The following is a 20,983-nucleotide window of genomic DNA, read 5'->3' on the forward strand; positions in this document are numbered from 1 at the left end:
GGAGAAAACTTTTGACCTTGGAAAACCAGGTCAAGATCAGATGCAAAGGTAGAGAGCACATCCTGACATTTGCCATGGAAAGGACACCGGGTCTAGAATCAGAAAATGGAGACTTGGCTATTGCCTCTAACACTTGCGGGCTGAGGGAATTCCACTGAAGCCTTCCAAACCACAGTTTCCTCTCTGGGGACACAATCCCTGTCCTGCTGTGCTTGCCTCATTTGGTTGTGGTGAGATCAAATGGATTCCTATGGAGATAGTGCTTATCAACCTTTGCAGGCTTGGAAATCCTAAGTAGTGTTTCCCAGCATCCAGCATCGCACTTCCCGCAGAAAGCACTGTTGATGGGACGGTGCCACTTCCTCTTCCCATTTCATCCATGGCCTTGGCTCATGCCCCTTGGTGCCATGGATCCTGGGTTCTTGGCATTTTTTTTACTTCTCCTTTTAAGGAGTATATAGCGCTTTTCTTCCCTTGTCGTGCCGTCTCTTGGCGCTTGGATCCCTGTGCTGGCCACTACTGGTCTTCTTTCTTAGAGTTTGAGTGTCCTCCCATCTCTCATGCAACAGTAAGAATGAAAACAAGGAGAAGGCATCTTGCTCAACCACACATAAAATCATCCTTGGAGTTCTGACCCATGTCAGGCTGTGCGCATCCCAGAAGGAGTCACAGCCAGACAGTGGATGGGTTGAGATTGGCCGCATTTACGAAAATGCTCAAGCCCTCGATCCTATTTGGTTATTTCATTCCCTTCTTTTGCTTTTTCATAAATTCATTCTTTGGATGTCCTTGCAGTTAAGTACTCCATCATCTGTAAGAATAGTTCTTTTTTTTTTTTTTTAAAAATGGGGCTTTACCGTAGCTGGTGTGGGCCACCGTGACGAACTATCATAGACTGGTAGTTTAAGCCACAGAAATTAATTTTCTCAGTTCTAGAGGCTGGAAGTCTGAGATCGGGGTGCCAGTGTGGTTGGGTTCTGGTGAGAGCCTTTACCCTGGCTTGTGCATGGCTGCCTCTCACTGTGTCCCCACATGATGGAGAGAGGGAGGAAAGATCTCTCTCCCTCTTTTTCTTTTTCTTTCTTTCTTTCTTCTTTCTTTCTTTCTTTCTTTCTTTCTTTCTTTCTTTCTTTTCTTTCTTTCTTTCTTTTTTTCTTTCAAGATTTATTTATTTATTGGGGGGTGGTCAGAGGGAGAGAATCTTAAAGCAGACTCCCTGCTGAGCACGGAGCCCAACTTAGGGCTTGATCCCATGACCCATGACCCATGAGATTGTTACCTGAGCTGCAACCAAGAGTTGGATGCTTAACCAGCTGAGCCACCCAGATGCCCCTCTCCCTCTTCTTATAAGGTCACAGCCCATTTGGAGCAGGGCCCCATCCCTATAACTTCATTTACCTTCAGTTACCTCTCAAAGGCTCTCTCTGCAGATGCAGTCACGTTGCCCCATAAGTCAGGGCTTCAACCTACAAACTTTGAGGGGACACAATTCAGTCCAGAGCAAACCTGGAGAGCGCGGGCAGATAAAGCTAACCTCATTGAGCACTCCCTGGGTCTAAGGCCCTACTCGTTTCTTTTCTCACCGAATCCTCGTAACAACTCTTGAGAGGCTGGTAGTGACTTCTCCAAGGTCACAAAGCTAATAAGTGGCAGTGTCCACATGTACTATGACCAGCACCGTGTTCGTTCCGCGACACAGTCTGCCTCCACCTCCCCCTCTTCTCTGCTGGATTCTGAGCCATAAACCTCTATGTTTCCTTCCTGCTAACTCTGAGCTCAGCTGCCTCGTGTCAGGGCGGCATTACTCAGTGCATGGTGAGAAGGGGAGGGAGACTTGGGGAGCTCTGTGGTTTCCTTCAGGGCCCCCCTGAGTTCGGGCTGACAGCTGTGGGGAGTCTGTCCAGAATGTTCTTGTTCTCTCCCTCTTTTCCTCCCAGGCTTTATGTAGCTCAATCCCTCTCATCAGTTTGAACTCAACTGGCATTCTTACCTCAGGGAACCTTTCTTTGATCTGCCCCTCACCTGCCCTAGCTCTCCTTTATACTATCCTATCCTTCCCCTTCATATTTTTTTTCCTTTTGTAAAACTTTATAAACATTGCTTCATAGCTATAGTAGTTGTTTCAGTAGTTATATTACTTCTAAGATAATTGCATAATGTTTGTCTTCCTCACTGGTTTGTCAGCTCACTGTGGGAAGGGACGTTTGGCTCGCTGAGGTATCTCCAGCCATTAGACCACTAACATGGGAACCTACAGGGAAGGAAGGGAGGAGTAGGAATCGGTGAATCAAGAAAAATAAATAGAAATAAAGAGGAGCTACAAGACCCATTTGCAGTAGTGGTATGACTGGCAAACATACGCCTGAGACTACAGTCTAATGGCGGACTCTTATTAAGCCCTCTGTATACTACCAAATTAATTTTTCTCCTTGCTGTTTTTCATGGGGAAGCTAGATTTGGCTCATCAGGAGTGAGGTTCTTGAAGTAAGGAGTGGTAGCTGAGGAACGGATCTTGGGTCATACCTGCTGGCCTGCTGGTCAACCCCTGGACTTCTGCAAGGGCAGCACAGCCTGGCCCTCTGCACAGTGGGGCTGCCTGTTCATGTTCCATTAGCCTCGGTTTCTTTCAGGAAAGAGATGAAGCAAGACCCTGATGAACAGGGTGTGAGGAGGTATGGGGTTTGCCAGGAGGAATTTGTACCAGGAAAGACATTCTCAGCTAAAGAAGCCACATGTGCAAGGACATGGAAAGACAAGGTGTTGTATATAGAGAACTACAAGGAACACAGTTTTGTTGGTGGGTTGCAAGGAAATGTGATAACATAAGTGAAAGTTTTAAGTAAGTATTATGTGTTTTCATTATAATCTGTTTCTCAGCTTTGTTTGGTAGACCAATGAAAGAGTTTGTGTGAAATTTTTTTATAAGCTGGAAAATCTTATAAAATTTTGCTTATTATAAATTCTTTTGGATGAAGATGGTTTGGCAGAGAGACCCAGGAACTATGCTGGGAAATGAAATTATTTATGAATTTTCCTTATTTACAAACTGAAAAATCTGACCAATTTCCTTCTTCTAATCCCCTTTTCAAAGACTGGATGATAAATGTATAGTATCTATTAAATATCAGTGAGCTGGGATATAAGTTTTTAACTCAACATTATCTCTGGACCTTTCTACTCTCCCCTGTATGTCAGGGACTAGAAGCCTGAAACTAGATTTCCCCCAAAACTTTGCAGTCAGTTTCCCTGGTTAGAGTCAGCCAATGACAGCGTGCACAGGTCGTAAAGACTGATCCTGGAATCACATATTCTAGTGTGGTTTCCTAGCAATCCTGCATTTCTGGGTATTTGGAAAAACAGTGTGGTCTTTTCTCCAATCACTGCTTCCACAGCCTCCTTTTCTTATTTAGAAATAATTATAGACTCTCAGAAGTTTGCAAAAAAAAAAAAAGTTGCATAAAAACCAAATAAAACAAAAACTAGCTTCTCTCAATAGTGACATCTTTTATCACTGTAATATATCAAAACTAGAAGTTGGCACCAGTACACAGTATTAACTAGATTGTAGAATGTATTCAGATTTCACTAGTTTTGCGTGGGTTCATTTGTGTGTTGTATAGGTCAATGCAATTTAATCTTACGTATAGATTGTCTACAGTTCTTTCAATGGTTGTTTAAGGCTTTGATTTTTCATCTTCAATCCCTACCTAGAGTGATTTTTAGTTTCTTAACTGAATCCTGACTGATACAAACGATAATTTCCTCATGTCATTTCATACTTGAAGCCTTACAGACAGGTTTTGATTCTTGCATTCCATTGTGTTCATTCATTCATTCAATCGAAATATTGTTCACTGATATTGTTTTTCTGTATGCTTTTTTGCCCATTGTCTTTGGGGCATTGTCACATTACCTACAAATTATTGTGACGTATTTTTAACTCTTTCTTGGGCTTTTAGTTGCTACATTCTCAAAGTCATCCTTATCATAGTGTATCCAAAAAGGCAATACTATTTTAATCATCCCTAAATAGTGGTAAAATAATTTACGTGTAATAAGACAGGAAGCAGAAAATAAGAGGTACAGGGATTGGATTAGAAGAAGAAAATTTATCATTATTGACAGATAATACAATTGTGCACCTAAACAATACATGCAAATTTTAAAGGGCTATTAAAAAGAATATACTTTCAATATGGTGCCAAATAAAATATAAATAGCCTGTATACTAAAAATAATCAGAGAACGGAATGGTAAAAAAAAAAAATTATCTGAAATCCTTGTTGTTGGCTTTTCTTTAGAGGAAGGGCATCCCAGCCTCTCCCTAACTCTGAGCTGTATTTTCTTACTTGGGCTCTTAATCAGCTCAGCTTGTGTGGAGAGACTCCAAAATCTTGGTAACACCTTGTTTTCCCCCTCCTTTGACTCACTAGTGATAAAATTCTAGTCAGGGGGAAGCCAGTTTAGAAACAAAGATGATAATGGATCCTTTGTCTCTTCGCTAAGGCACAAATCCTCCCAAAGTGCCCCTTCTGAGCTACAGGACTACGTTAACTCTTCTCTCTCTTCACTAATGGACTGAGAAGAGAATGTTAGTGACTCTTTGTCACATGCCGGCACTGTTCGTCTATTAATTAATCCTCACAACTCTATGGGTTGAAAATTGAAGTCGCTTATCCCAAATCTCAAGGTTACCAAAAGATAGAACCAAGCTGAGGACCAGGTGGTGAGTCTCCTAGCCTTTATGCAATGCTTCCATAGTCCACTGCTTTTCTTGCAAGTGATACTTTTCTTCCCACAAAGGCTAATCATGAGCGCTAATGAGCCGCATTGGCTGCATCAGCTTGGTCTATCTCATTAAAAAAGTAAATTTGCAGCAAGATATTGGGTACATAAATGACACAGGTGGTACCATGTAATGACAAAAATTGTGAAAAGGATGTAAGTACTCATATTTGGAGAACCCAAATGTCGTAGAAGTCCTGAGTCGATAAGCCTGACTTGCGGGGGGAACCTTGCTATAAGGGAGAATTTGGATTTGTCTCTAAAGTTCAGTTAGCTCTTTAGAGCTTCAGTGCTGTAATCAGGGCCACAAAATTCACATCATTCTCCTAAGCACAATTCAGAAAATAGTTTTCCCCACTGATAGCTCTCCTTTGAAGATGAGAAATTGCTTTCTCTCTATTTTACTTTAAGGTTTTGATTGAAAACACTCAAATGCATGCCTGGCTTCAAAGCATAGTTTGTAACCAAGAAGGATTTCCTGGTTTACATTGCTTAATTAATGATAATATTGATTCAAAAGAAGAAAGAGTTCCCAAATCCCAACAATTCCCAATAGTAGTAGGTGTAACCCCTATGTAAACACTTAAACCGAAATGGCCCTTGGAAGAACTCAATCTCAAGTCTTTACAATCTCCAACTTCCTCATTTCACAATCACCACTGGTTTTTTTGCCCCTCCCCCCCATCCTAATGGTTTCATTCTTTGCTCTCAACGTCAAGACCATGCTGTCTTTACAAACTCCTAGTAATCATGCGTGCACTTTTCATTTTAATCAGCAATGACATTGCCATTTACTTGGCGCATTGTCCAGGATAAATGAATTTACTGTGGCCTGTTTGTTTCAATAAAACAACACATAACAGCTCCTTTGAAGATTGCAAACAAAAGCTAAGTCATATGCAATTTGAAAGGTAAATATGTCACTAGAAAAGAAAGTAAAAGAGAAAGAGGAAAATAAGAGAAGGAAGATCAGTCAGAAGGCAAGAAGGAAGGGAAGAAAGGGAGGAAGGAAAAAAAGGAGAAAGAAAGACAACGAAAGAAAAACAAAGAAAGCAGAAAGGGAAGAAGAACAAAGTTACAGGTCCTGTAACTCAATCTAGCGGACATGATCTATGCATTTTTCCCATAGGACCAGCTCCAGTTTGGGACGTACTGTACTACGTACTACGTCATTCTTCTCTACGGATGCAGCAACTAATAAACCGACCTAATAAGACTTCAAATGCAGCTAACGTTTATACTTGCAAGTGCCAGGTTTGGGCAGGGTGACCAGCTGTCTTGGTTTGCCTGGGACTGAGAGGGTTCCCCATATGTGGTACTTACAGTTTTAAAGTCAGGTAGTCCAGACAAACCAAGATGGTTTGCTTGGGACTGAGGAGTTTTCCAGGGCATGATACTTACAGCGCTAAACCGAAAGAGTCCTGGGCCAACTGAGAAAAGTTGGTCACCATACCTTTAGGTGAAACCTTATCTTTGGGTAAATAATTCCTCTTATGTCCTTTGAATATTGTGTAGGAAATGCTTTAGCTCATTTTAGTGCATCTTCTGCATGCCAGGATCCGCGTTAAGTATCGCACACAATGTAAGAGATATCTTTTTTTCCTGCCTACCTAGCACCCCAATATTCTTTGGTTAATGCTTTCCCTATCTTATGTGGTTCTAACTGGGCTATCATGTATAGTGCCCTTCACTCCTGCCACCTCCCTTGAAGCAAAAAATCAACCAGGCTGGGCCAAGCAGAGTAGGCCATCTGACACATCTGGAAACAGTGACTGGTAGGGGTGAACATGTAACCCAAGAAAGACAGCCCGTGGGAGAGAGAAGTCCCTTTTTCTTCTACTAAAGAATATTATTGGTCATCCTGTCCACCACGTATGATAAAAGTCAACAGACACAGAAGAAAGTGGGACAGGAGAGAAAAGAGAAAGAGAGGTAGAGATAGAGAGAGAGAGAGAAAGGGAGAGAGGATCCAGGGAATCACCGGAACCGCTGGATTTTACCATGCATGAAGCGATCACCATTCCTAAACTGACCAAATACAGGAGCTAATGTATTCCCTTTTTTCTTAAGCTCTCTTGAATAGGGTGTCTGTCACTTGCAACAAAGGAGTTGTGACTAGTAAACGTCTGTGGGCTTGGCCTTCTATTCTGAACTCAGTCCTGGGAGACAGGTATAGGTTGAACCATATGAGATTGCTAATATTTGGCTTCTTTTAACGGCAAATATGGCAATTTCACTTGGTTCAACTTCAGTATTGTTTTTCCCATTTCACAGATGAGGAAAACACTCAGTGGTGATAAGCAGGGTGCCTAATGTTGCACATTTATTAGACAGGAGACCTGGGACTCAGATCCAGGTCTGTTTGATTCCAAGATACACAAATACATTTCCAGTTGTTCATGCTTCCTGAAAAAAAGAAATCTCTTGAGAGCTATCCTTTACTATTTGACAAATGCCTTGAAAAGATCCTAGGTTGTGACTCACACCATACATATGAACTTATATATGGTGCCAAACACCTGCTTGTGGCTTCCAAAATTCCTGTCTCTTTGGCTGTTTCATGAAAAGAAGTCAAATACACGAGAGTGTCGAGCAAGATGGAAAACCCCATTGTACCCTTGTGTGTATTTACAATTGGTTAGGGATAAAGCTCCAGGCGATCACCTGTCAGATTCCCAAATTTACTCTAGCTTTGGTTTTCACTGACAATCAAGAGATGTGATTTTTGCCTCACAAAAGAGAGATTCTTTACCCATTCTATTCTCCCTACAGAGAGATTGTTTAATTGTTTCCCATAACTCAAACCTAACATATTTATAATGCAGCTGTGCCCATGAGATAAGCATTCAGGGTATTTTCTGAATCTTTGGCACCCCGTGTGCTTGCTCACTGATGTAGCGGAATGATGCTTGCCCAGAAAACATTTCTTTTCCACGTTGGTGATCTCTATATGCTCTAAAAATCTCAGTATGATTTGGGGAAGTTTGTGTGTCATTTTTTTTAGTATTTATTATAAATGAGATTATTATAATTCAAGATTGTCTGTTAATTGTAATTAATGCTAGAAAAACAATGCATCTTGTGATGGTGTGGATACTATTCTATAATAAATGTCTTTGGCATTGTCTACGGAACATTTATTTTCCGTGAAATCCCTCCCCCTCACTGCAAGCTGTAGTAATCAGCTATTATAACTGTAATTCTACAGCATAACAAATGCCTCCCAGATCTCAGTGGCTGGTAATGACAACAAACATTTATTTTTTTCTTACTCAGGGCAGGTTATGAAACTTGCCCCAGATCATATAGCTGGTGAATGACGACACTGAGATTCATTCATTCAATCGATATCATTGAGCCCCTACTAAGTGCCATGCATCGTGAAGAGCTGGATAAACCACCAAGCCAAAGACTATTTATGTCCTAGCTGATGAAATTAAAAGTGAAAACAGTAGCATTACAGCTCTGGAGAGTCAATCAAAAAGAGAGATCATATCAAGCAGGAAAGATTTGACATCATCTAATACAGTCAGCAGGGCTATGTTTGCCAAAGGTTGGGGGATACGGAGCACAGGCCAGAACAGTAGCCATAGTTAGATCATAACAAGATTAATTAGACAATGCAAATATGAAGACATTCCAAGTGAAAGCTGGCATTGCATCTAATTTCAATTGAGAGGGAGGACAAAGAGAAGGGAAACATTTGGAACCATTTTTGTGTCTACTCTGTGCCTTGTCACATGAGAAAAATCCACATAGTGATCTTCTGAGAGCAATGCTTCTCATTTCACACTTTATATTCTCTGTGGATAGAATTTCCTGTGTGTCTAATGTAAGGATAGTGTTATTTCTTTCTTAGCTTTGTTTGCGTTTGTGCCTAACACACTGCGGGCCCTCAGCGAATGGCAGTTGTCTTGGAAGACTCTGTTGGTTGCTTCCCAATGTCCATCTTGTCCTTCTTTTGTACTAACAGAAACCCTATTTGTTCGGGGAGGCAAGGTGTCCATGTCATGCCCCCTTCCCAGGCTCCCTGTAGCCAGGGAGGGCCATGCGACTCCCTAGTTGGGACAAGGATATATAAGCAAGGTTGATGGAAGACGTTGCTGGGAAAGCTTCCTGAAGGAGAAAGACAGCTGGTGTAACCTGTTCAGACCTTGTTCTTTGTATTTTGCCGTTTGCCAAGAATACAATCATGGCGTTGATGTAGAGTAGACATCTTGCGATCAAGATAAAGACAGCCACATTCCGTGATGCATGAGCAGAAGGGAACCTGGCCCTCTGATGACATGGAAGCCATCATACCAACCATCGACTGCATATCTCCAAACTAACTTCATTGTAGATGAGAAACATAAACCCCTATTTGGCCAGGACACTGAAGTTGGGTTTCTGTTACATGGGCTCGAGCACATTCCCTAACTGACACAGCTTTATTCCACATTCCCATCCTATTCTCAGTCTGAAACACTTTCAGATTTGTGTATAATGCTTCATTGTTGCAAAAGATTTGGCTTCTTCCTGAACAAACTTTCTGGAATAGTTCATTTTTTTTCTTTCTAGATGAGGCATTTTTTGGCTGCAGTATAACACAATTCTGTTTGAAAGAAAACACCAATTAACCATGTTTTTTTCCCCTTAAACCAACCATCTAGCACACAATCATTATAGCCTACAGAAACAGCTCCAGCCGAGCCGCGAGACTGCTGAACTTCAGCTTGCCAACCATAGCAACATCAGAGAAAACAGAAAAATCAAAAGCTTAAAAAAAAAGGAAAAAAAAAGGGACATACAGTGGAAGAGATGCAGCAAAGAATTAACGAGATTTCTTTTAAGATTTTCACTCTTGAATCCTATAGCTCTAGCAGTGGAATTTGGTAGGAAAAAAGCACAGGATGGCAACACAGAGAATCCAGATTCAAATCCTGCCTGAGTCACAGACCAGCTGCATAATTTGAGGCAAGTCTTTTCATTTGTTGAGGCTTTAATTTCCCAGAGTGCAGAATTACCATGATAGCAGCAGCAACAACAACAGTAATAATAATAATACCTAATTATGGAGTTGAGACGAAGAGTAAGGAAGGTGATGTTTGTGAATGGAGTCTGCAAGTATCAGAACATCGCCCAAGCTCTCATTGCTGTGGAGAGGTGCAAAGAGATGGCCAGTGTGAAATCGTGCCAAGTTTGTCCTGTTGCGCCCTGACATGGATGCGGGGTCTAGAGGCGTGAGGCCGAGATGCTGAAGGACATACAGACTGTAAATTCTCTCTTGAAGGTCAGCGGCGGAGGTCTTTTATGGACATGATTAAGCGTTTCTTGCAAATATCGATACCAATCATTAATGGTGAAGAAGAAATGAGGAAAGAAGCCTGGCATTTTGAAGACCTTTTATGATACTTTGGTGTTTGACATATATAATCTCCCCTTGTTAATTGGAGATGGCAAGTTCCTCCCACAAATCTCTGAGGACAAAGCTTTCACATTTTCATATGTAGAATGGCCCTAAATGCAAGATTGGTGGGATGGTGCGGCCCAGGGATTGAGATCAGGAACGTGGACTCAGGTAGTGCCTGTGTGGGTTAGGGTCAGGGTCAGGGGAGGGGACTTGCATATGAAGTTAGCTTCCAAGTCACTCATGGAAGGAAGGAGGAGAGTCTTCTCAATGCAAGGTTCAGGAGACTTACCCCAGCTTATCAAGATGGAAAAGAGAAAGGAAACTTCTAGCCCCTAGGACCTCACTCAGCTCCTCTGACACATACCTGGTAGGTTAAAATGAGAGCATTTTGCTCTGTGGGGGGGGGACTGTGCTAAACACTTCCAATTATTAACCACTCACACCCCCCCCCCCAAACAGCCCCACGAGGCAGGTACTGTGACTATCCCCATTTTGCGAATGAGAAAAGTGAGGAATACAGAGACGAAGGGACTCGCTCAAAGTCATCCAGTTAGATTGGACTGGAGACAGCCTGGCCCCAAGGCCCTGCATTTGCGATGATGCTGTTTCACCCATTGAGGGGAAAAATAAGGCAGAACATATGTCAAACAGCTGGGCTGTAAATCTTGAGAACTCAGCTCCTTAAGAACTCAAAAGAGTTCCTGGATCTTTTTCATGCAAGAAAGTCTGACCAACTGCTCAGAGATCCGTTCCGTTTTTCAGTGAATTAAAATGTAACCACCTACTCATGTAAAGCTGTGTCTCTCCTCATTCTAATGAGAGATTTGGGGATTTGGGGAGACATCTGGAATTGATTTACGCCATTTGGATTTTGAAACTCAATATTAAATATTTATAATGAAAGAGACAAAGAAGTCAAAGTAGACCATATTAGTGAGATCTGACTACATACGGCATATGCTTGCGAACTGGGCTTTAATGTCTAGCTAAGATATTGCTCCAAATACCCTCGATCATCCTTCTCAAAAACGAAAAACACGCTTCTGGAATCATTTTGACTTTCTGTCTATAGGACAACGGAAAGAACTCTATTTCAGAGCTTTTTCTCTCCCCCAGACAAGGTCATAAACAATGCAAGTGTCTGCTTATGTCGAGATTAAATATGGCACAAAGATAATTAGACAAATATCACCTTGACTGTCTCAGTTTTTCGTCTGGATCATGGGGAGACAGCATGGGCTCCAGAGACAGGCAGCCTGGACTGGTTTTGCCATTCATTAACGGTATGATTTTGGATAATCTCCCTAAATCTTTTGAAACCTAGATGATATCTCAAGCAAAAGGTGTAAGGTGGAAAAGAGTGATATAAATCTGGGGCATTTTAGAATGTGCTTTTGTGTGTAGCTTTTTAGGGGATGAACCCTAAGAGATGAGATCATAAAAGGTCTCATGTCCCAAGCCACTGTATTTGGACTCTTTTCTGAAGGCAATGGGGGACTACCAGAATTGTTTTAATCTTTTAAAACACTGAATAAATTTGTTTTTCTTTATCATGAATGTAATAGATTATTACAGAAAAAATAGATAAAAAAGAAGGGAAACACTTGAAAGCAAACCTTCAAGTGCTTGTTTAACCTCTTGGGAATATTTTTCTTTAGTTCTTGGGAATGTTTTTCTTTACCTCTGGGAATGTAGATGGATGTTTTAATAAAAATGTAATCAGACTATACCCACTCTTTTATACTCTTCTATTACAGCTCTATAAATAGCTATGTTTGTCAATGCAGATTTGCTCACATTGTCACTTTAATGGCTACATAGTCTTTAATGGCTGTACTAATGTACCATACTTTCTTTAATGTTGTTCTGTTCTTGTGTTTAGATTGTTTTCACACACTGGAATTGTAAAGAACCCTGTAATGAGCATCCTCCTAACAAAATTTCAGTATTTACCCAGAAGAAATGTTAAGACATAGAAGGATAGGCTTATTTCAAAGAATTTCATATCTATTGCCAAGTTACTCCCCAGTAAAGTTTTTTAAGTTAACTATCCTATCAGCAGAGTTTGAGGCTACTCATTTTATTCTAGGGCCTAAGTGGGTGATAACAGTTAATTTCTGAGAGATTAGAGCACGTTCCAAGAAAATGACAAAGCTGGTCAAAGTAAGGAAATTATTAGGGATGAAAATGTCGAACTTGGGAAATTGCTGTCTGGGAAGAGAGAACTGGTAGTGTCTTCAAGTATTTGAGAGACCACCATGTGGAAGGAGGGCTGGCCTTGTCCTGTATATTTCCCAACGACAGAACTAGGATCAATTCAGAGAGTTCCAGAAAGAGAGTCTGATTCAACAGGAAGACGAGTTTCTATTTTTGAACGCTAAAATATGCAAGCGGCTGATGTAGTATCTTGGAAAGCTGTCTCAGGGATAATTCCAGTTGGGGTCTATGTCCTTGGAGAAAAGGATACCCAACTTTACAATGGATTTTTTTTGTTTTTGACAACTATTGTGTCCTCTGGGCTAGTTAATACTTGCAGGTCTTAGATATACACTGAGTTGATATGAATTGACCAGAGCGGTTAGGCTGACTTTACATATAAACGTTAGGTCTTATATATAAGTGTGTGAATGGATTTTAGAAACAGTCTCAGATTCTGTATTTGTGAATTTGCCTACTTGCTGAAATTGATTGGTGAATGCAAATGAATACTCAGGGTGCTTCCATGGTCATTTGCAAATAAGCACAGAGCAGCAACAATTTGGGTCCCCCCGGTGCACATTCCCAGCTGAGATCAAACCAGCCCACGCATTACCTTCCTCTTTCAGTTTCTTATACTATAAACAAGTATCGTTTTAGCAAGTAGGTTTAGTGACACATTTTGGGCACTCTTAGGGTTTTTTTGGGGGGGTGGTGGTGGTGATTTTGCTGTTCAAATGGCCCCCAAGTGTAAAAGTCCTTTCTAGTGGTCCTAAGCACAAGAGGACTGCGAGGTGCCTTATGGAGAAACTTACGTAAGATAAACTTCATTCAGGCATGAATTATGTGCTGTTGGCCATGAGTTCAATGTTAATGAATCAACAATACGCATTAAATAAAGTGCCTTTAAACAGAAACACATGTAAAACAAGATTATATATTGATCCACTGCTGAAAACACCCACCAGAAGCTGGCAGGACCCTAACCCTGTGTTTTCCCCAGGAGCAGAGATTCAGTATCTGCTAAATCAGTCTTTGGAATGACTTTACATTGAACAGAACTACTGGGAATTGCAAGAATTGAGTCTATGTGTTTTAAAAGACTGAAGGATTATTTTTGTTCCTAGACCTCACTCCTCAATGCCTGGTCACCTGCTCCAGTCCTGAAGCCCTCACTGTCTAGAGGACGGCTGCCTGGCCAAAAGGAGGCCCCTGCAAGCCGTTTCCATGGGCCAGACCATGGTTATTGCACCTGCCAGGCCCCTGATGCCAAACCCAAGCACATCGGGGGTCCCCCGGCTGCAGAGACCAGCTCACATCACTCTGTCCTGTGAAGTCATTTAAATGTCACGTGTCAACTAATGATGTACTATATACTAGCTAACTGAACATAATAAAAAAATTAAATTAAAAAATATAATTATAAAAAAAATCATGTGTCCTCTTAGAGTCAGAGATAGGCCTACGTCTTTCTCATATGTTATCCCCCTTAATGCAGAGAAATTTCGAATGGTGTGAAAACCATTCTGGATGGTAAGGAACAGGCACAAGACAGAAACCTTAACTGAGCCTTAATAATAACTGTCATTACTTATTGGACAGTATGGGGGACTGGAAACTGGATGGCAGGCTTTGGTAAAAGCTGTTGTGCCAGCCTCCCACCCACCAGACCCTTCAGCAGACCAGCAACTAAAAGGTTAATACCTGGGGCTTTCTGTCACGTGATGGGGAGCCCCCAGCACTTGGTCTCAGCTCATCTCCACCACTGCCCTCTGCCTGGCCCTTATCATCCACATTTCTTTGCTGAGAAAAGTAAGCCTCAGAGAAGGTGCGGAATTTGTTTAAACGGGCTAGCAGGTGGCAGACACGGGGTTGAGCACGAGTGTGCAGGTTGTCGGTCCTTGTTTGCAAACTGGCAGCCAAGTTTGATCTGCTGTTTTGTTTGGGGCTTACCTGATGATCTGAATTAGCTGCTATTATTTAAAAAACAGAAAATAAATGGAGAGGGTTTTGGTGGTTGGTGTCCTCTTATGGTTGGGCGGTAGGGTCTTCCCCGGGCCCACAGCTTCCATTTGCTTCTCTTGCCTTGTCCTGCAGGTGTTGATTTATGGCCCTGCTCACTGCTGTGTGGGTTCCTTCCCTCCGGTATGACACTGTCCACCTACATTCTTTCATCTGGTCCTCGTGTTTGTGTTACTATTCTGAGCTGAATGAATTTTCCCAACGTCATCTGGCTAAGCAGACTGAGACTCAATCCAAGCTTTCCAGCCCCTTTTCCCACATGGTCTTCTTGAACTTTCACAACCTGTAAACAGCAGTGACTATTACCTGCCCCAAAGCAAGGCCTCGCCAGAATATTCCTAGTGCATCGATCTCTAGACGTTGCTCTAATAAAAGCAAGAATCTAGTGGTGACGCGTCTGCATACATGAACAGAGTGGCGTGAGGCAGCAACGTCTCTCTGAAATCATTCTCTAAGTATTAACAAAGTTCAAGTGAGCCCTTCACATTCTGACATTTCTGCTTTGGGGCCCTGATTTAAATTTGTACCCTACAGCATTGGCAAAAATTTTTTAGGAGGCAAGCACATTTTCCCCCCTGGTGGCTTTCCCCTTATCTCCTCTTCCTGCTTCCTAAGGTCAACATGAGTCTATGGAGCTTCCTTCTTTGGTGGATATGCTGGGCTGGAAGAGTTCCTGGAATTCCTTCACTGTCAGGATGACATTTGCACATCAAAGGCCACCAGATTCAGCCCATTCAGCAGGAGGCCATTGGGTTGGGCACAAACAGCCCATAGACGCCTGGTTCCTCCAGAACTGGATGCAGCAGAGGCCAGATGGCATGCGGAGCCTACCAACAGCCATGGCCTTCAGACTGTCATGGAATCCTGAGGAAAGTTCTCCCTCTGGCCTCCCTGCTTTCAGTCCCTGTCTCACACCGTGGCCAGGTCCATCCTTCTAAAATTCTGTATCCCAAATGTCTCCCTCACTCAAAAGCCTCTGATGGGTTCCCCAGTTCCTTGAGGATAAAGTCAACATTACCTCTCCTGCCTTTCAGTCTTTCACAGTTGGAACTCTAATCCAAACCTTATCTAACTTTAATCTCAGTACTTTCCTTCCAGAACTCTGATTAAACAGGCCTGCTTGGCCTCCACAAGGACTCCATATGCAAGTCTTTTCTGCTGTGTTCCTCTAGGACATGTGGGTCCTCTCATTCCTTCAAGACCCTGTCTGGCCTCCTCTCCTTTGAAGTTTGGGACTTCTTAGCCTCATTTCCCCAGCTAGCAGGTGGGTTTTGATGAGGATGAAGGGCGCACAATCAGCCTTCCACAAACAGCTGTGGAGGAGGACCGGCTGGCGGCCCTTCCTCACAGAGACCCACAAATACTGGGCTCTTCCTTGACTGAAGCTTTGGACACAGAAAACATCAGCTTTGGACTTCAAGGATTAGAAGTGTTACATTAGAAGTGTTACATTATATATATATATATATATATATATACACACATATATATATATACACATATATATATACACACACACACATATATATGTATATATATTACATAAAATAGATATGTATATCTATCTATTTTACTTCAAAATGTCCTTGTTTTGGTTAGGCACTATCATTTGAAATTTCATTTATAGGAGCGCCTGGATGGCTGAGTCGGTTAAGCTCTGCCTTTGGCTCAGGTCATGATACCAGGGTGCTGGGATTGAGCCCCACATTGGGCTGCTTGCTCAGCAGGGATCCTGCTTCTCCCTCTCCTTCTGCCTGCTGCTCCCCCTGCTTGTGCTCGGTCTCTCTCTATCAGTCAAATAAATAAATAAAAATCTTTAGAGAAAAAAGAAATTTCATTTATATGCTCCAGTCCACAATGATAAAATAGTTAATGTACCTATCTACCTCATAAAATTCTTTAAAAAATATACACACACACACACACACACACACACACACACACACACACACACAGGGGTGCCTGGGTGGCTCAGTACGTTAAGCTTCTGACTTCAGCTCAGGTCATGATCCCAGGGTCTTGGGATCAAGTCCCAAGTCAGGCTCCCTACTCAGCTTGTCCTTCTCCCTGCTTGTCCTTCTGCCCCTCCCCCTGCTTAAGCTCTTTCTGTCTTCAAATAAATAAATAAATAAATAAATCTTAATTTAAAAGATATATCAAATATATTTGATCTATCTATCTATCTATATTTGGTCACCTAAGATTCATTCATTCATTGGTTCAAACACATTTGACAAATATTAGTTTCGTTCTCAAGCTCATAACTCAGCTTCTTTCTTTCCTGGTAAATGGGAACAACACTAATCTCAGGGGCTGACTGGGAAGACAGAATGAGATAAGGCTTGTCTAACAGTGAGGACATCAAGCACACATCAGACACACAGTGGGCACTCAGCAAATGTCCCCCTTTCCTTTATTCTATGACTTTTATAATCAGTTAGGGATATCATAGACAGGAATTTTGTCTGAATCACCACAAAATCTCCAGACCAATTTGGTTGAAACCCAGGCTCTATTTGAGGTGTTTGTGTTCTATGGGTATATCTCATGGTTTCTTTCAAATTTTTCTTAGACTAACTTTTGAAGAAAATCTGAAAGTAAGAGCTGAAAGAAAACTGCTCAGCCAGTTCTCCCTTTTATGGGCATGTTGGCAGTTTGTTTGTCCAAACTAAATAGTCTCTGTTACGGTCTTACCCAATTAGATTTGCAAAGAATCTAAAACTTGTCCTGGAATGAACTTGCTGGCCAGTTTCTTTTAAAATATGACATTAAAATATTTTTTTAAAAGGCAACACAAAATTTCACTGGTTCTTTTATGTGGACATTGCATCAGCAATTTCTAGGGTTTTTGATTGGAAGGGAAAACAATGTTTTGCTCCGTCCACCATCTGAGTGCAAGGGATAACTAATAATAATACCTACAGATGGCAGCCCAAATGGAAATCATCTCTTTGACACAGATTATGTAGCTATTTGGAGCTAATATTATATTTTTTATTAAATTTCGTTCTCCTCTAAGCTAATATTCCAGAAAGCAGAGCAGCCCTCTGGTCCATATATATACCTGGATGTACAGAAGGAAAGTATTGCTTGCAAATAGACACTAATCAGTTTTCAAGGGTAATCAAGGGACGTGGAGATTCGGTTTCAGCAAGTGAAGGTGGCCAAATGAGCTGGCATGTGTTGAATGATTTGGCAGGCAGAGGTCAGCAAGGACTACATGTCCAGGGAAGGAGGAAGGAGTGGGCAGATGGTGGAGAGGAATATCGTTGAGTGTGACTGTTTCTGTCTGAACCATACTGCACCTGAGCTCAGGATGCTGCATTTTCAGATCAGGGTCAGTTGTCAGAACCCGGTTCTGGCGGCATATCCACTACCGGGTACTTGTGTCAATGATGCAGAAGGCCTTGAGCCCACCCCCTCTTGCTCAAGCTCTCTGCGACGCAAAGCAGGAGCTGCAGCCTCTGATACATTTTCCACTCTTCATTCATTTTACTCAGAGGCCCTGCAGCTGGGACATGACCTTTCAGGTCATAGTTTTTGTCATTTTGTGGGTTTCCATGGGAGCATGCAGCAGTCCAAGGATTGAATTTGTGTTTTATCTGGTGGTGCAATGGCAGGGTGAAAAGACCTGTGGGCTTTGGGGTCATACGGACCCAGGTTTGAGTCCTGGTTTGCCACTTACTGACTCTGGGCAAACCACCCCACCTCTCTGAATCTCATTTCCTCATCCTAAGAATTTCCTTATTTGTAAAATGGGAGGCAGCCACTCTACAGGATTTGTGAGGTTTCCCAGAGGTCATCAAGTAACATATTTGACACACAGCAGAAAATGTAACAAGTGACAGTTAAAATGAAACAAGGGATGAAGTGTAAAGCAGAGAGCACATTTGGTCACGACTCTGTGATGAACCTGAAATTGTCCAGATGAAATTTACCAGATCGATGCAAACATTTTTTCACTATGTTCCAAAATTTAAATTGCAAGCATACAAGATATGGTAGATTCATCTCTGGCTCAAATATGTTCAGGTCCCTGTATTCTAAAAAGAAATTATTTTGCTTTTGCTAACTCCTCAAGCTCTGCTCCTCACCCTTCCCTTCCTGGTCTACCACATCTGTTGAAGGATGGAGCCTCGTGGGCTGGAGTCTCTTCGTAGCCTCCTGCTCCTTTCACAGCTTGCTTTCTGTTTCCGCAGTTCTCCTGAAAGGTCTCTATAGGGCCTAGAAAGTCACCAACATGCTCACACCGCCTACAGCGTACAGCCTTGTCAATTCTGCAGCCTTCCAGCCTGTTGGCCACCACTTCCTCTAAGACAGCAGGTCTCAATCTTGGCTGCATATTAGGATCACCTGGCGGGGGGTGGTGGGGTAAAAATGATTGATGCCTGGATCCCACCCCCTAGAGGTTCTTATGTAATGGTCTGGTGTGCAGCCTGGGTGCTGGGATTTTTCAAAACTCCCTTGTTGGTGATTAAGGTGCAGCTAAGGTTGAGAACCGCAGCTAAGACTCCCCCTCTCCTTCATTTATATGTTATTGCAGAGCTGTTTCCTCCACTTGCAAATACTTCTGAATCTCTTTCAGGGTCTCACTCAAATCCTGTTTAGAATGCAGTTTTGTGAGTAAGGCAATTTATAGTTGGGGTTGTTGCTATAGTGTTGCTAAAGGAAATTTGCAATTCTTGGTTAATCAGAAAGCTTACTGAATGTAAGTTCAGGGTACAGCTGGATGGCTATGGGGAAAGAGAGAAGGGAGGGAGAGAAGGGAAAGAAGGAAGGAAGAGAAAGGAAGGAAGGAAGGAAGGAAGGAAGGAAGGAAGGAAGGAAGGGAGGGAGGGAAAATCTTATATTTTAATAACCCTGTATATCTAACGCTTTCTCTTTACTGCATCTCAACAGAGGTACCAGGAATATTAACGTTAGCCATGATTGATTGAGCACCATATTATATCCTCACAGCAACTTTGACGAGGATACTATTTTCCTCATTTTTTACAGCAAGGAGATGGACATAGGAAGAGTTAGTTGCCCCAGAATACAATCCTAGAAAATGATAGAGCTGCTATAACTCGGGTCAAATCCTCTATGGATTAAGAATCTTAAGTAATTGATGCCAAATCTTGGAGATCTGCTTCAGAAGTCCCTCCTGAGGGAAATATTCAAATACCTGAAATCAGTTTTGTATCTCCTGCCCCTTTCCCCTTCTCCAGGGTGGGACCCTGCCATCCTTCTGGGTGCTTTGGTTTTTAACACTTCTCCTCTTCCTGTCACCCAAGCCACCCCTATTTAGCTTGACAATAGGCCTCTTGACAAGTGGTGTCTAGAGTCTAACAGAGCAGTGATAGCCTCAGGCACTGACCCGTTGTGGAGAATGGCCGGGTCAACAGCAACACGGGAAAGTTTGCAGTGGTGGTTCCTTTTCTCTGTTCAGCAGACAGTGTGGGAAATGAAGGACTAGGTGCTCCTTCGGAGGGAGCGGCCTACGGTGGAGACAGGATTTCTCTGTGGGCCTCAGAAGGAAGGTAATAGTGAGAGGAAAAGGAAAGAGCTCATGATCGGGAAAGATGAGGAAAATGAGTGTCTACTGGGAAAACAGTAAGGATCCAGCAAAACCTTTCTTTCCACACACAACCCCCCGCCCCCACTCTGTTCCTCCTCCCTACTCCTCCCTCCCCACTTTCTGTGATCCCTTTCTCCCCAAACCAGCCAGCTGTCCCTTGAACCTGCATTCAGAAAGCTTTGTGATTGACCACGGATTGCAGATTCCCTCCAGCGACACCATGGCAACAGCTTCAACTATCAATTGCCTTAATTATAAGATTTGCATGCTTTACCACGCAAAACAACATTTAAATAGGATGTGAGTGAGATGGTAACACAACACAGCCCTGCGTAGCCACGACTGAAAAGTGAGCTGAGATGTGGGGAAGGACACTTGTTCCAGGGCGGGAAGGGGTCAGGGCAACAGAAAGGGAAGTCACCCCCCTTGGGCGGCCCTGCACCCTGAGCATGCCAGAGAATACACAAGTCACTTGAAATCTGAAAAGATGGGGTTAGGCTGCCAGGAAGTGAAATTTCACGCTCAATCACAGTAACCAGATTCGTCCTTGTGGTTCACACATTTTGTCCCTCCTCCATCTCATGGCTTTGATTTTCTATTTCCACTTAAAATGCTTCCTTTTGCATTTCTCTTTGAACTTGCTTCAAAGCCTGTGTGGGAGGGGCACCCTGACATTTCTGGGGTTTCCGTTCTGTACCAGGCACAGTGTTAGGCACTCCAGTTATGGAGAGCACACACACACACACACACACACACACACACACACACACACACAAAGATGGAATCTAGGCCTGAGGAGAAGGCAGGGAGCAGAGGGTGAGGAGAAAGTGGGGAGAAGATGGTATTTTGGAGAAGAGGGTGGCCGGAATGGAAGAGACGGGCAGAAAAAGCAGAGAAAGAGAAGTAGATGGAGAAGTGGGAGAGGGGAGGGAAGGGAGAAAGGAGAGATTGTGTAGAAGAATGAAATGGTGGGACATGGAGGGAGCTGGCTGAGTGATTCGGGCAGGTGGGAGCAGGACAAGGGGTGT

The 20,983-nt window shown here is 42.6% G+C and overlaps 1 protein-coding gene across 1 annotated transcript in view; it reads right to left on the minus strand.

Annotated features, from left to right (window-relative positions):
* Nucleotides 1–20,983, minus strand: part of C1QTNF7 (C1q and TNF related 7) — a 107,352-nt gene that overhangs the window by 74,485 nt on the left and 11,884 nt on the right. The window lies entirely within an intron of this gene.

Source organism: Ailuropoda melanoleuca, chromosome 11, assembly GCF_002007445.2.
Source record: "Ailuropoda melanoleuca isolate Jingjing chromosome 11, ASM200744v2, whole genome shotgun sequence".
In the NCBI taxonomy this organism is placed as follows: Eukaryota; Metazoa; Chordata; class Mammalia; order Carnivora; family Ursidae; genus Ailuropoda; species Ailuropoda melanoleuca.